The sequence below is a fragment of the Macrosteles quadrilineatus genome, unplaced genomic scaffold, assembly GCF_028750875.1.
Source record: "Macrosteles quadrilineatus isolate MER2022 unplaced genomic scaffold, UCM_ALF_1.0 Scaffold_7__1_contigs__length_78375512, whole genome shotgun sequence".
NCBI classification, from domain to species: domain Eukaryota; kingdom Metazoa; phylum Arthropoda; class Insecta; order Hemiptera; family Cicadellidae; genus Macrosteles; species Macrosteles quadrilineatus.
The window spans coordinates 58982229-58996101 of NW_026542600.1; positions in this window are offsets into that span (position 1 = coordinate 58982229).

Here is a 13873-nt window from a genome sequence, read left to right on the forward strand (position 1 = left end):
TAATTCTTGGCTGCAAACAATAATTAATGACTGTATTTTGCTTGATAGTCGAGTATTTAAAATATCTTAAATTGTACGTTAAATAATACAATTCTTTGCAAAGAATTGTGTAGTTGAAAATTTACAAATATAAACTAGCGTTCAAGTTTTTCGTATTTTCCTAACTAAAATCAATTCAATTGATATTTTTTTACATATTATATATTTTGCAACATTTAAGATGCAGTACTACCTATGTGAGTAGTTAGTGCTTACACTTTAGGAGTTATATACATAATCATTTAACTCAACTGCAAAATAATAAATGTGCTGATCACGACATTCTTATCAAATCTAGCTGATTGTGTTTACTCAGTTTTGAACACCTATAAATTAAAGAAGAAGAAATAATTGAGTCTTTTACGTTTTTAACAATATTTTATTCTTGCTGGAAATCTACGATATTATTATTTTCTGCGCAAAGTTGCTAGAAATCGAGGAATTAAACTGTACTGCTCTGAACAACATAACTATGATTTTGTAAGGGATTAAACACAATCCCAGCAGCCACTTCAACAAATCACATGTCCGACTCACTAACGTCGGACACTGTGAGTCAGATGACCAGGGGTCTCCCCCCACCCGGCGACCAACCCCAAACACGATTTTCTTTCCGTTCATTAAGCGTGATGATTGAATTTAGGCCCCTGGACATCACATTCCAGCTTCTGATTTGCAACAAAACAGATAGATTTCGATTGATGGACGATGGACGAAAGGCTTAAGGGAGAATGAGAGGCGCTTGTGTATTGTATTGATTGTTGCTCATGTATGTGTGATTTTAGGATCATGCAATGTAGAAGAGTTATAAATTACACATCAATTGATTATTTTTGTCAAATGTAGGAAGTGTACGTGGAATCTATTTCCAACCACGAGTACCCCTATGAATTGAGATATATCAAGGCAACTATGAGGGGTTTTGTTCATAAAACGATATTGGTTATTATAAAACGATAGTTATGTATCATTTGGCGACTAGTAAAGTATAAAAACGAAGAATAACACACATTTATAACATTTGTTTTATAAAGCAAAACATTCAAATTTGAAGACGGTTAGTTTATGATATTTATAATTCTAGAGATGCGTTATGCTTATAGTCTATAACAGTTCTTCAATTACGATTGGTTTAATTGAACTAAATTTATTACTTTGTATAGCCAAAGGTTTAACCCGTTACGATTTACATAGGTGATGTGGGATAAGGGGTCCAACCGATTAAATATTTTGAAGTTGGTCATCTAAGCTTAGGAGAAAATCTGTGAGAAAAAAGGGTCTTCACGGATTACAGAATTAAGTAAGGTACAGAAGATCCGTGTCAATATCAAGGAGGTTTTCTGTTAGCGATACGAACAGAATCTGTATCAATGGATCACAAGAACAACACTGCGATGTTACATTAGTGAATAATTGTGACAAGACCCCGGGATTGAACGTAAACCTCTGTTGATTATCGTTTTATAGGTAATGAGTTATGGCACAGAGTAGGTATTGCTTTATCAAATTTACAGCATAATTCATTACGTGATGTTTGAATGCTTGGTTTTTCCAACGCATTACTTGGTTAACATTTGGGCTCTTTATCATTTTGATTATAGTTAACTGTTATTGTAAGTAATTATCTTATTATTATGCCTACGGCTTTATATAGAATATGGGTCACAATATGATAAGTCTACTTAATATTTTATAATGATGTCTGTAATTGTAGTGTTACCATTCAAATATGTGTATAATCTATTTATTTATAAAATATCTTCAGTAAAACAATAGATTATGATGAACGAAATACTATGATATATGTCATAATCTTCTTCAGATCCGGTGGTCTGAAACGAAGTCGTAAATAAAAATACTCTATATCTGCCTGGTACCGAGGATCTTTTGTGTAAAATATGTGAATACAACCCCTCAAGATATCCCCAGAAATATACACACGGAATACTCCCTTCGCACTCTCTCGCGTCATCCGCAAAATTAACTCCAAACGCGGCGTCGCGTCGCGAATCCCCCGCAGATCCGTTCCCCAAACATTTGCTGGAGCTTCCGGGTATGATGAACGGCCCGGCGGCGTCCTCCTTCTCAAAATGGCGTCCCGACGCCCGCCGCCCGCCGCCACTGGTATCTCCGGTTTACAGTCCATTGGGTCTGCCCGCGCCCTAGCCCTAGTCCTGGTCCTGGTCTCACGTGCCGTGGAGGGCGACTAAAGTGGATTTCAAGGTTGTCAACAAATAAGACTTTAGTGCTGAGTGAAGTGCTAAGTGACTGTATGTTAACTTGCGTCTAGTACTGCTGTTTGACAAACACTTTATTATCCTTTCTTCGCTGAGAGATGTCAATAAACAAACAGAGGCGGCTGAGCTGCTGGTATCCTGTCATAGGCAGAAGTCTTGGTGAAAGAACGAACTAGGTATAGACGAGGTACAAGGATTTTAGCAGCCTGGATTGATTCAGGAGATTTCATTTCTTCCTACAAAGCTATATGACAAAGAAGTCGATTGTAAATGTACAAATATTGACTTCGTATAGATATCGTACTTATAAACGGTAGCGCAATAATGTTATATCATTTTCATTAGGAAGGTGGGCTCGTAGATGTTATTGCACGGTATGTCTATTAAAATGTTCATTAAGAAGGAGTAAAAAGTTTGTTGCGGTGCCCCTGGGCCTAGGGCGGCAGAGAGGGAGGTGAAATTAACTTCAAGTCCGGCGGCAGTCGCACAATAAACGCCATAACCTTGATTTATATAATCGTCTTTTGGTAAAGTCGGCGCTCGCCGTTTCCACGTTGTTTGCAATAAAGTCCATCGGCCGCCATCTTGTTTTTGTGCTGGTTTTCCGTTTCCGGGAGGGTAAGCTTGTTGCTTCATGACCCGTGAACTCAACCCTCTGATGTATCTTCGCTGCCTCCCCCACCCATACGATACAGTCCGTGACCGATTGTTAAGGGGTGCTTAATGTCACTTCGCTCTTGAAAACATTATGCTTAACTAAGTGCAAGTGGATTTATTACCACATTTTGTGGTGATTAGTAAATCGATTTACTCGCAGATAATTTTACTCCACGTTTGATGTATAAAAATAGGAATCAAAGTAAATTAAGTGTAAAGAACGCATCGATTATATTTACCAGACGAACTATATTTGTCAGTAAAACCACCTCCAAACGTCGATAACAGATTGTCTTGTTAATTAGGATAATGTGTATTGGCACATCACGTTATAATAGGCAGGTACATGTACAAGTGCTTCGTTAATCTTACATTTTTAATAGCCCATTCCATTGATTTAATATTAGGAGTGTCGCGTTTAAAGTTTGACAACGTTTCAAATCCGTCTAAAAGCTGGAATTTTATTTGCAGGCTAATGAGTTTAGAGCTAACATCCGTCTATAATATTAATTTCCTTAATTTGAAAATCGAACCCACTCACTTATAACGCTGAGAACGATGGTTTATTTTTAGATAAATTGATTGAACTATAACAAATTATATGTATTACTGTAGTTGTTAGAACATCTTTTAAATTGTGCAGCCTCAATCTTAATAATTCGTCACCGTCAAACATTATCTAGCTAAGTTCATGATGTTTAAGAACCTATGATAGCCTAACACGGCCTAACGATTTTGAACACCTGATGATAACCCTGATATGAAGTATATCACGAAGTTTAATGTTCATCAGACTATGTTACGCTTTATTATTCGCCTTTCCACCATCGTCAAGTTAAGTACTTTCAAACATTTTCTTATATTTCATGCCATACATGTCTAGCAAGTTTATTATTTTTTTCAATTATTTTTATTATAACTCTCTAAAGTAATTGGGTGCCAAAGTTTAGTAAAATAAGAAAAAAACAAGGGCTCCCTACCACAGCCAAACGGTGTAAAATCGGACTTGGGTTTATAGGAGCTTTTTTGTTCATTTTAGTTAGTAGAACCTACTGGCAAAGTTAACACGCTCAGTAGAAACTCACCCTGTATATAGCATATATGCTGTATATATTATTAGGTTGTAGTTGACAATAGTTTAGAAATAATGTGTATCAGAGAATAAATAGCAAATGAAGACGTTTTCATCAATTGATCCATCCAATATTTTATTCAGCAATACCATGTATAACATTAAACTAGTGCTCGGGTACTTCATCATGGATGCCTCTTGTACGGAGGGCAGGGGACTGAGACGTTACCCAGACAGACAGGAGTACAACTGGCTTGTGTTAGGATACACTTGAGCACGATAAACATACTTGGTAGACACCACTTGATCTCTGCGCTCTCGTTGTATCCGCTGTCAAAATATTTGGTCTCAAAGCTACATCGTCTTTGGTCATGTCTCAAACAATGCTTGATGAGTCTTCAGATTGTAAATGTTTCCTTTTCGTGATGTAGATTCTATCGAATTGAACTAAGCAAATTCTAACTATCATACCTTATTTCAAGTATTAGGTTGTTCAATGAAATAAAAAAGAGCATGTTAATGCTGTTACGTAAAAAAGTACCTTGCTCTATTATGACAAGGAGATGAAATTTACTAGTCATAATCCTGTTTTCTTATTGTAAAAATCTTTGCTATAGAATTAGATTAGCTGAAATAGATTTGCATTCAATAGGGGTGTTTTCTTTATATACATTTTAAAAAGTGACCTTGAGAAATTTAAAACAGTTAAATGATCTTATTAAATAGGTATACACACTTTAGAGGCGATTTAGGTAAACAATTACCGTATGGGTGTTTTGATGTAAGATTTTTTTCGCGCAATGGACTTCTATACAAAAATTAACATATTGACATTTCATAATACTTATCCTAGGATTTTTTATCTATGATTAAAAAAAAAGATAAGCTATTTTTTTAAGGCACGAATGTCAGAATACGAAATCCGGCTCGAAGGACCTTTTCCTCGACCTAGCATCTGCTATTTGCTTTGCATTGTTTTAGAAAACCGGTCGAGTTGAAAATCAAATAGCAGAGACCGCGGACCAAGTTATGTGAGAACAGTGCTTCAAGAAATAAGTAACAAGTCGATCAAGTTATAAATATGTATTGGTAAATAAATCGTTTAGTATCGGCGAAGATCTGTTCGACCACATTGGACTTTCAATGTGCCTATCTAATCGCGCATCGTGGTCTGTTTGCAATGTATCCCCCTCCCCCTTCTGTCGCCCACTATCTACAGTTGTCTCTTTGGGTGTTCCATTATTAAAATTGATACATAAATCCGATCGGAACACGAAGCATGTTTGCCCTTTCACGCTGAGCTGGGTGCGTCCGAGTTGAGATAGGAACTCGGATGTGCGAGTCGACTTGATGCAGAGGTCTTTGGAGGATTGTGTAATTTGTATAAGCGTTCTTGAAAAAGATCTAGAAAAATGTTAACTAACGTTTAGTTAATAAACGAACTATAAAACGACTAAACATACTTACACCCCCAATTTAGAATATCAAAAACATAAATGTAGCGACATGTAGCCGGGTCGTCTATGTCTTCATATGAATGTGTAGAATATACAGGGTGTTTTTTTAAAAACTTGCTATCTTTATTTGTGTAAAAACTGCAAAAGATAGAAATATGCAGTTTTAGGGGGCCCGATTGTTTTGAATTCAAAGTTACATTCACATTCCCCTTCTTTCCCCCCCTGCCCCAACTTATTTTTTTTTAATAGCAAGGTACCCCTTGTGACATAACAAATGAAAGAGCATGAAAAAAATTTAAAATCGGCTCACGAATTTGTGAGATAATCCCCCCCCCCTTCCCCCTACCCATAACTTTTTTTAAATAGCAAGAAAAACAATTCTCGAAAGAAATTGGTTGGCAGTTGAAAGAGCATGAAAAAAGAATATGTTTGGTGAAATTCATTTTTCATTTGATATGTCACAAGGGGTACCTTGCTATTAAAAAAAAAAGTTATGGGTAGGGGGGAAGGGGGGGGATTATCGCACAAGTTCATGAGTCAATTTTTTTCACCAAACATTTTCTTTTTTCATGCTTTTCCATTTGATATGTCACAAGGGGTACCGTGCTATTAAAAAAAATAAGTTCCGGGGAGGGGGGGGAATTTCTCACAAATTTATGAGCGAATTTTTTTCACTAAACATTTTCATTTTTCATGCTCTTTCATTTGATATATCACAAGGGGTACCTTGCTATTAAAAAAAAAATAAGTCGTGGGCAGGGGGGAAAGGGGGGATGTGAATGTAACGTTGAATTCAAAACAATTGGGCCCCCTACGTCAATAGATGATTCCCGCAAACTGCATATTTCTATCTATTGCGGTTTTTACATAAATTAAGATGCATGTTTAAAAAAAACACCCTGTATGAGCTTTGCTGTTTTCCTTGGAAGGATGTGTGTATTTCAAATTAAAGATATTTACTCTTGCTTATTATTTTACACTTGTTCAAAAACATGACCAGACTTGAAAAAGTACGTATCCATACGAAAAAATCAATATTTTCCCACCATTGAAGTGGGAAGCATTTTATATTTGTATAAAATCTCCAAAATTGTAATACCTTACAATATATATTGCCATAGTTAATTTTTCTATTCTGTTTATTAGAATGCAACTTGAAACTGATTACAAATTCATTTGAACCATTGTCTATTGGCCATTGTATTATTTTATTTAAATGAATTTTCCGTTTTGCAGAGAATGATTTTCCGTTTTAATTGAATTGATTCCATGCCAAAACGCTGGAATTCAATACATGTCAATAACATGATTATGTTAGGTATGTACATATAATCATCACAACTCGAGACCTATCCAATTTTTTTACCCTTAGATATCCGTAGAATATAATTCAAAATACTGGCCTTACTTCATATCAGTATTCAAAGAATATAATTTCCATGATCGCTTTGTTTACCTTACTTTACAATGTATGGACCGGGTGGGTATAATTGATGTACTTGTCATATAATTTACAAAGATAAGGTAATGGGAAGTGTTGGGTTGTGTCCTGGGAGCGGGAAGGGCGAGTGGGCAGAAATGTGTTACAAGAGCGCTTACAATCTTGTGTCGATATCGGTAATGTGCAATAATGTGTGGGCCACCCCTATGTACATGAGTGGTACACCCCTTACATTAAGGCACGACGTAACCAAATTGAGTTGATGACTTTTATCTAACATTAAATGTATAGTAAAATGTCACGAATCGTGCATTAAGATGGACATTTAATCGGTGACATGTTTTTATCATTTATTAATAACTTTTTATTTCTCTTGGTGCTATAAAACGGATTAAATAATATACGTTTTCTAACACCACTTGAGAAAATTGTTGACTTTCCTACATGTCTAAGCAGAGTCTGTAACGTCCGAAATGCCCATCGTACATTTCAAATATATTCGTATAACGAAACGTAAGCATAACATTATATTGCGTAGCAAAAGCTCCTTAGATTCTTTTTTGTACTTCAACTAAACTAATATCATAACAGCTTGCTGATTTAATATTTTTTGAAATTTATTTTTGAAACATAAACGAAAATAAGCTATTTCTAATTCACCTTTACAGTAAAAGACATACCGTATATTGCGACCACCATTAAACGTATAAAGCAGCGTCTTGTTTTACAATAAACCATTCTAGGGACCATAAAATCAATGATTGTACCACAAGTGTCTACAGTTTTGACCATGTTGCCGCTCCATACTTTTCTCCCACTCTGTCCAAGAGGCGAGACAAAGTCTCGGAGACACTGGCACGGACGTAGACGTGTAGACCGATAAAACAGATTGATTGTCTGTATACAGACACCAGATAGCCGGAGATGTTTATCGGTCTGTTTGCGCAGGGTCGTCTATGTCTTCATCTATCTGCACGATCTGATACTCTGAGAGTGAACAAAGTCGCAGCGATCTTCGGGCGCAACATCAGTCTAACTTTTAGGAATATTTTAAATTAACAATGTTGAAAGGCTAGTGTGATGACGTTATTAGACGTTTAGAGAATAGCATTGAATAGAATGATCCAGAAAGTGCGTTATGTGTCTGGAGTAGAATGCTCACAGCTTTTAACATGGTTTTGACGTCATTTATCGTTTCAACGCCAAAGTATCTTGGGAATAGAATGATTAGTGCACAATGTATTTCCAGTCAAATATACACAGTTTTGAAAGATGTTTTTACCTACGACCGTTTTTTAAAGTAGCCATTTCAGTACAGTTCTTAGAATGGAAAAGTTTCACTTAACAGCTGTTTACTTTCATAACAGCATAGTTTTTCTTATATCAACACGGGTAACGGACCAATGAGGTTCAAGGATTGAGAGAAAAGAAGTACAATTTTAATACTTCGAACGTCAACTAATCAGCTGATCAGCTGATCAGTTGACAATTATTGTAATTGTTGATCCGGCTTGTTCCTGTTTATACTCGCGTATTCTTAACCTAAGTTGGTGGAAGTTAAATGAAGGTTGATTTTAAAATATCAGTTAGTGAAAGTGATGTTGACGAGATGGAAATGAGAGCACAAACTGTTTGTGCTAATCTTTTGCCACCAAAATCAAAACAAAGGTATGCAATTACATAACAGCAATTCATCAAATGGACAAAACAAAATAAGGTTAAATTGATAATTGAAAATGTTCTTCTGGTTTATTTTGAAACCTCTTAACCACTTTTTCACCCAACTCGTTGTGGACCACATATTCGATGCTGAGATCTAACTGTAAATTAACTGTTTCACTATATTATTCAGTTGTCCAAAAATATATGCAATATTTCTCTAATTGTACCTAATACAGTATTTATGGTAAGAATGCTGATAGCAGAACCTATTCCCTGAAAAAGTAACGTAATAAACAAAGTTTTACAATCACGTAATTACATGAAATCAGCTGATTATACAATAAGTCGTTGCATCACTTTCAGTGACAATGACAAAAAACGAAAACATAACCTCTCTAGGAAGTTATGAGTAGTGATTGTTAGTAATAAAAAACCAGATTTTTAGTAATTAAAAAACGGTCGTAGGTAAAGTAGTGTACGCAACTCGCGTTAATAGTCTTTACGACACTCGTAGAAGTTTTCTACCCGTGTCGTAAAGACTAACTAAACGCAATCGTTGCGTAAACTACTATAACGCCACGGGTATTTAGTGATTGAGAGCATTAAAAGTTTTAAATGGCCCAACCCTCTTCAATCCTTTGAGATGTGCCAAGGATCAAATAAGTCAGAAACCAAAATGCTCTTACTATAGTAACGGGGTTTCATGTGAGGGGAAGGGGGTTATGAGGTAAAATTGGTTAGTCCTACTTTTGACCCTCAAAATATTAAATGTAGTGATTTTTTTCACGCAATTTCTAGAGCTTAAAAAGCAAACAATTGAAGATTTGTTGCACCCTTAATTTCAATCCATTAATCCACAAATCCAAAAAAAGCTTGTAAAAGCAGAAAAGATTTTTGGAATCCATATCATTCTTATGGAGAATAATAGTATCTTGTAGTTTGCTTGGTCATTGATATATTTCGATCAAAAGTTGGTTAATTAAATTTCATATAAACATTTCACAAATATACACTGTATTACATTCCTTGTACGTAGCAGCAAACATAAGTACTCAGTAAACCTGGTGTTATTTGAATATTCAATACATCTACATGTTTAAAGAACTACTTTTGTAAAAATCCAATCAAGAAATGGAAACTTACTTAGTCTACAGGGTTGCCGCGCTGAGGGTATTTATTGACTGCAATGGAGTTAAATCATGAAGCTAGTAATGAAAGGACATATTCCAACGTGTACAGCACTGAGCTTACGGTCAAACAAATGCCACCTGATTCTGATTTACACTCAAGAGCGTGTTAACCTTCTATTGAAGAATAGCTTGAGCCAGTGGATGCTGAGTATCAGTATCAGAATGGTTGGCGGCGGGTTGGGTGTTGGGTGCGGTATCCCACCAGGCAGTAAATACTATCTGGCCGTGTCCGCCTCGTTGTAAGGTAGGAAGGGTACACGAAAGAAGTTGTGAAGGAGTGGAGGGGGTCCCTGTAGCCCCAGAGTTATAGCGCCTGTTAGTAAAACATGGTCCCAGTATCGTGATGTATAACTTAACATGCACGTCGTCTCACACACACACAAGATCTCACATACACACGCACTCGCACACTCCTACCACCACCTTACCACTCTCTTCCACGGCCATATTGATCGTCTTTTCCTTTTTGGTCCCTACGATTTTCTCCAACGGATTCGACTTATTTATCCACTCGACTATCATAACTAATAGCCGGGAGATTATATCGGTAGAGCCAGAGAATAAGTCGCACTAGAGTAGTAAATTGTGAAGCGGTCAATAGCGGAAGGGAAACTACAGTTGTTCCGTACTCGAACAAGCCCTGCTAATAAAACGGATTTTTCATTAACTCCGTATTGAGCATTTTCTATATTAGCTTACATCAAAGAAAATAATTGTTTCCTAAGAACTAATCTAAATCATGGGAAATCGATCAGCTGATGTTCACTTGCTCTCAATCAGTTCTCCATTTGTCCTCTACGAGCACTGGTATTTCTTAATCATTCATTTATATAACTGAGAACAGTCGTTTTTATTGTTGAACAATCTAACAGCAAACAGAAATAGGTACAATTGATGAAAAGCATCGCTCATAACTTGTACCAAAAGTGAATTTCCAGCACTTGCTCCAATTATCCACTTCCTCGGCTTCGTTCGCACGTTATATTCGGTGCTCCTGTGCCAGGGCAGAATCTTTAGATTTAATTTTAATAATTTTATGTAATTAACCTTTTCTATATCTATCTATAACAGTAAACAAGGCAATTTTATTAACTACCCTGACTATTTGACGAAGTATTAAAGCTGAAACGATACATCAAACAACAACATTAAAGACAATACGTCTGTAACTAGAAGATCGTCCTTACTAAAAATATTTGGCAAATTTTTAAACAACAATTTTTATATTGTATTAAATTTATATAAAATATTTTACAAAAAGCATATAGTCAACTTTGAAGTGTTAATGGTTGTGATTTTATCCTTTGAGGTAGAGTTTAGCACTTTCATTTCGCTTTCTTAGGTTAGGTTAGGTTGGTCTTCCTCTTGAATCATTAAGGATTATTGATAAAATGATTGTTTTTCATCCTTAAATAACACTACCCTAAACATTAAAATATTTATCTGAATCGTATAACAACATGTTTAAAGCAGGAGGTTTAATGTCATCTATCATTTCAAACACTGGTTTACGATCCGAGATTTGGGTGCCGACAGCAGGTCATTGAAGTGGTTTCGATCCTATTTAACTCAGAGATCTCAGTATGTTGAAATGAAGCAATTAAAAAATAACGTTTTTTCAACCTCCTGCTCAAAGTTATCTACATGGGGTCACACAGGGCTCGATTTTGGAACCTGTTTTATTTCTTTCTTACATCAAAGGAATGTCCGGGTTATTTCAAAACAATATATATTTAATAAAATAAGTTTGTATGCAGACGATGCAAGTTTAAAAGTAAGCATTACATCTGTTTCCGGTTTGGAATTTAACTCTTTAAATTGCCTAAAAACAATAAATGCTTTCTGAAACTAACATCAATTACTTTTAAATTCCAGTAAAAACAACTTTATGGTATTTTCAACAGGTAAACAAAAAATCAAATTGATCCAGTGATTAATTTTAAAAACTCTAATCTTAATCAAGTTACTACAACTAAATTTTTGGGCTTAGTAGTTGATGAAAATCTTTCATGGAACTCCCATGTTGACCATGTTGTCAGCAAAATCAGATCTGGAATTTATGTTTGTTCAGCAGATATTTTGAAAAAGCTTCATTTTGCTTTCATTGAATCCGCAATATCATTTGGCACAAATGTTTATGGTGGAACACCAAAGACAAATTTGGATAGAATTTTAATTTTGCAGAAAAGGGCAATAAGACTAATGTTAAATTTAAACTGGGATGTTTCCGTAAGTGATCATTTCTTAGCCATGGGTATAATGACTGTGTACGGCATTTACGTTTTCCATACCGTTCTTTTAACTAAAAATCTTTTGTCTGAAAGTATGTTACCTAAACTAGGGGATAACCATGAATATGGCACCCGGCATAGAAACAAAATTGCTGTTGGTGCCCATAGATTGGAATTGTATAACAAAAAACCGTCATGTGCTGGAAGAAAATTTTTGGAAGGGCTTCCAGAGTGGTTGAGGAAAATTGATGATTGTAAAAAATTTAAAACCCAGCTTAAAATATACTTAACACAAAAAGTACTTTATAATTTTGATGAACTGTACAGCTGATATTATGTTGTAAGTTTAAGTAGTTTAAGAATTTTGACGCCATTCAATGTACATACTTGTATGATTTATGAATAAAGTTATTTTCAATTCAATTCAATTCAACTAATCAGGGCTGATGAAATGTTTGTCACGTGAATCAGCGACAGTGGGAGAGTATATTGGGAACAATTACGGAATACCCTCTATCAAGGCCAATGAAAAAGTATCAAATTAACTTCATTTAATATATTGATTATTGAACTTAATTGGGGTGGATGAAATCCAAAATGTCGATAAATCAGAACAAGAACCTTCAATTCTACAAGTATTGCCAATCCTCAACAAACCCCTACAATCGAGTAAATTTTGATGGTATTTATTTATTGTACTATACTCTGCCCTACTAATTTTCCTCCTAATTAGTCGTTTATGTCAATGAATCATGTGTTATATTAATCATCCATTGTCAAATGGTGTAAAAAACATAAATCTTGTCTCATTATTACAAATTCTAAATAAGTTGAATTATTCTTTTATAACAAATACTGTGTCGTTTATTCTTCCTTCAAAAATGTCTCTTATGCCATAGATATTTACTATACTGTATATTCCGTGATACTTTATCTAACTCAATTCAACTCACCTAATGCCTAACAGATCACACAACTCATATAAACGCGAATCTCAAAATTGTTTATTCAATAATGACCCCTTATGCACCACTCCCGTAGTAACTGCCGCTGGAGACAATAAAGTTGGAGGAAACAAAATGCGTAGGAAACTAAAACACGATATTTCCTCAGCTTGATACATGCGCGATCAGATAAAATTTTGAAACACGATTCGTTTTCGTTGCTGGACGTCATAAACCACGCCGTTCTTCCGTTGCCCAATCCGGGGACTTGTATTAATAAGACATTAACGGAGTCCTGTGGTGTCGGAGCCACAATTAACGTTAATGTGTTTTCTGTGTCCACCGAGGATTATCTAAGGCTCCACTGGAGTTGGAGTTGTAACTCTAGCAAGAGAGTTATGCCTGCTTGGGAACTTACTTGGTGGGGAGCGTCCAAAATGGCTCTCGTAACACCGGGGCACTATTTATCTACTTTGGTAATGTTAATGTAAAGGAGATTTAATGTTGGTTCCGGTGAAAATGGCTTTACGGATATATTGAAATGAGTTACTTGAATAAATTATTATGTTAGCATTATCAACACAGGTTTGGGACGATGAGACATTGTTTAATACAACGTATTATGGAATATTTTGTAATTTGAGCTAGCGCATAATCAAAGTAATATTTAACTTTTGATAAATATTTAATATATAATTTTTTAATGTAAAATCGTTTTAAATAAACTTTTTTCATTAATTGGATGTTTGGTGACTTAATCTCGAACACCTTAAAACTTGGTTTATGATTTTTCGATGTATCTTGCATAAGTACGATTATATTTTACATAAATTAAAACTATCATTAATGCAAAGTTAGGGAACGTTATATTTTCTCGTTATATATATATAGTTTCTCCTTTCCTTTTCTTTCATGAATTTATTTCATCTATCCAAAGCTCAGG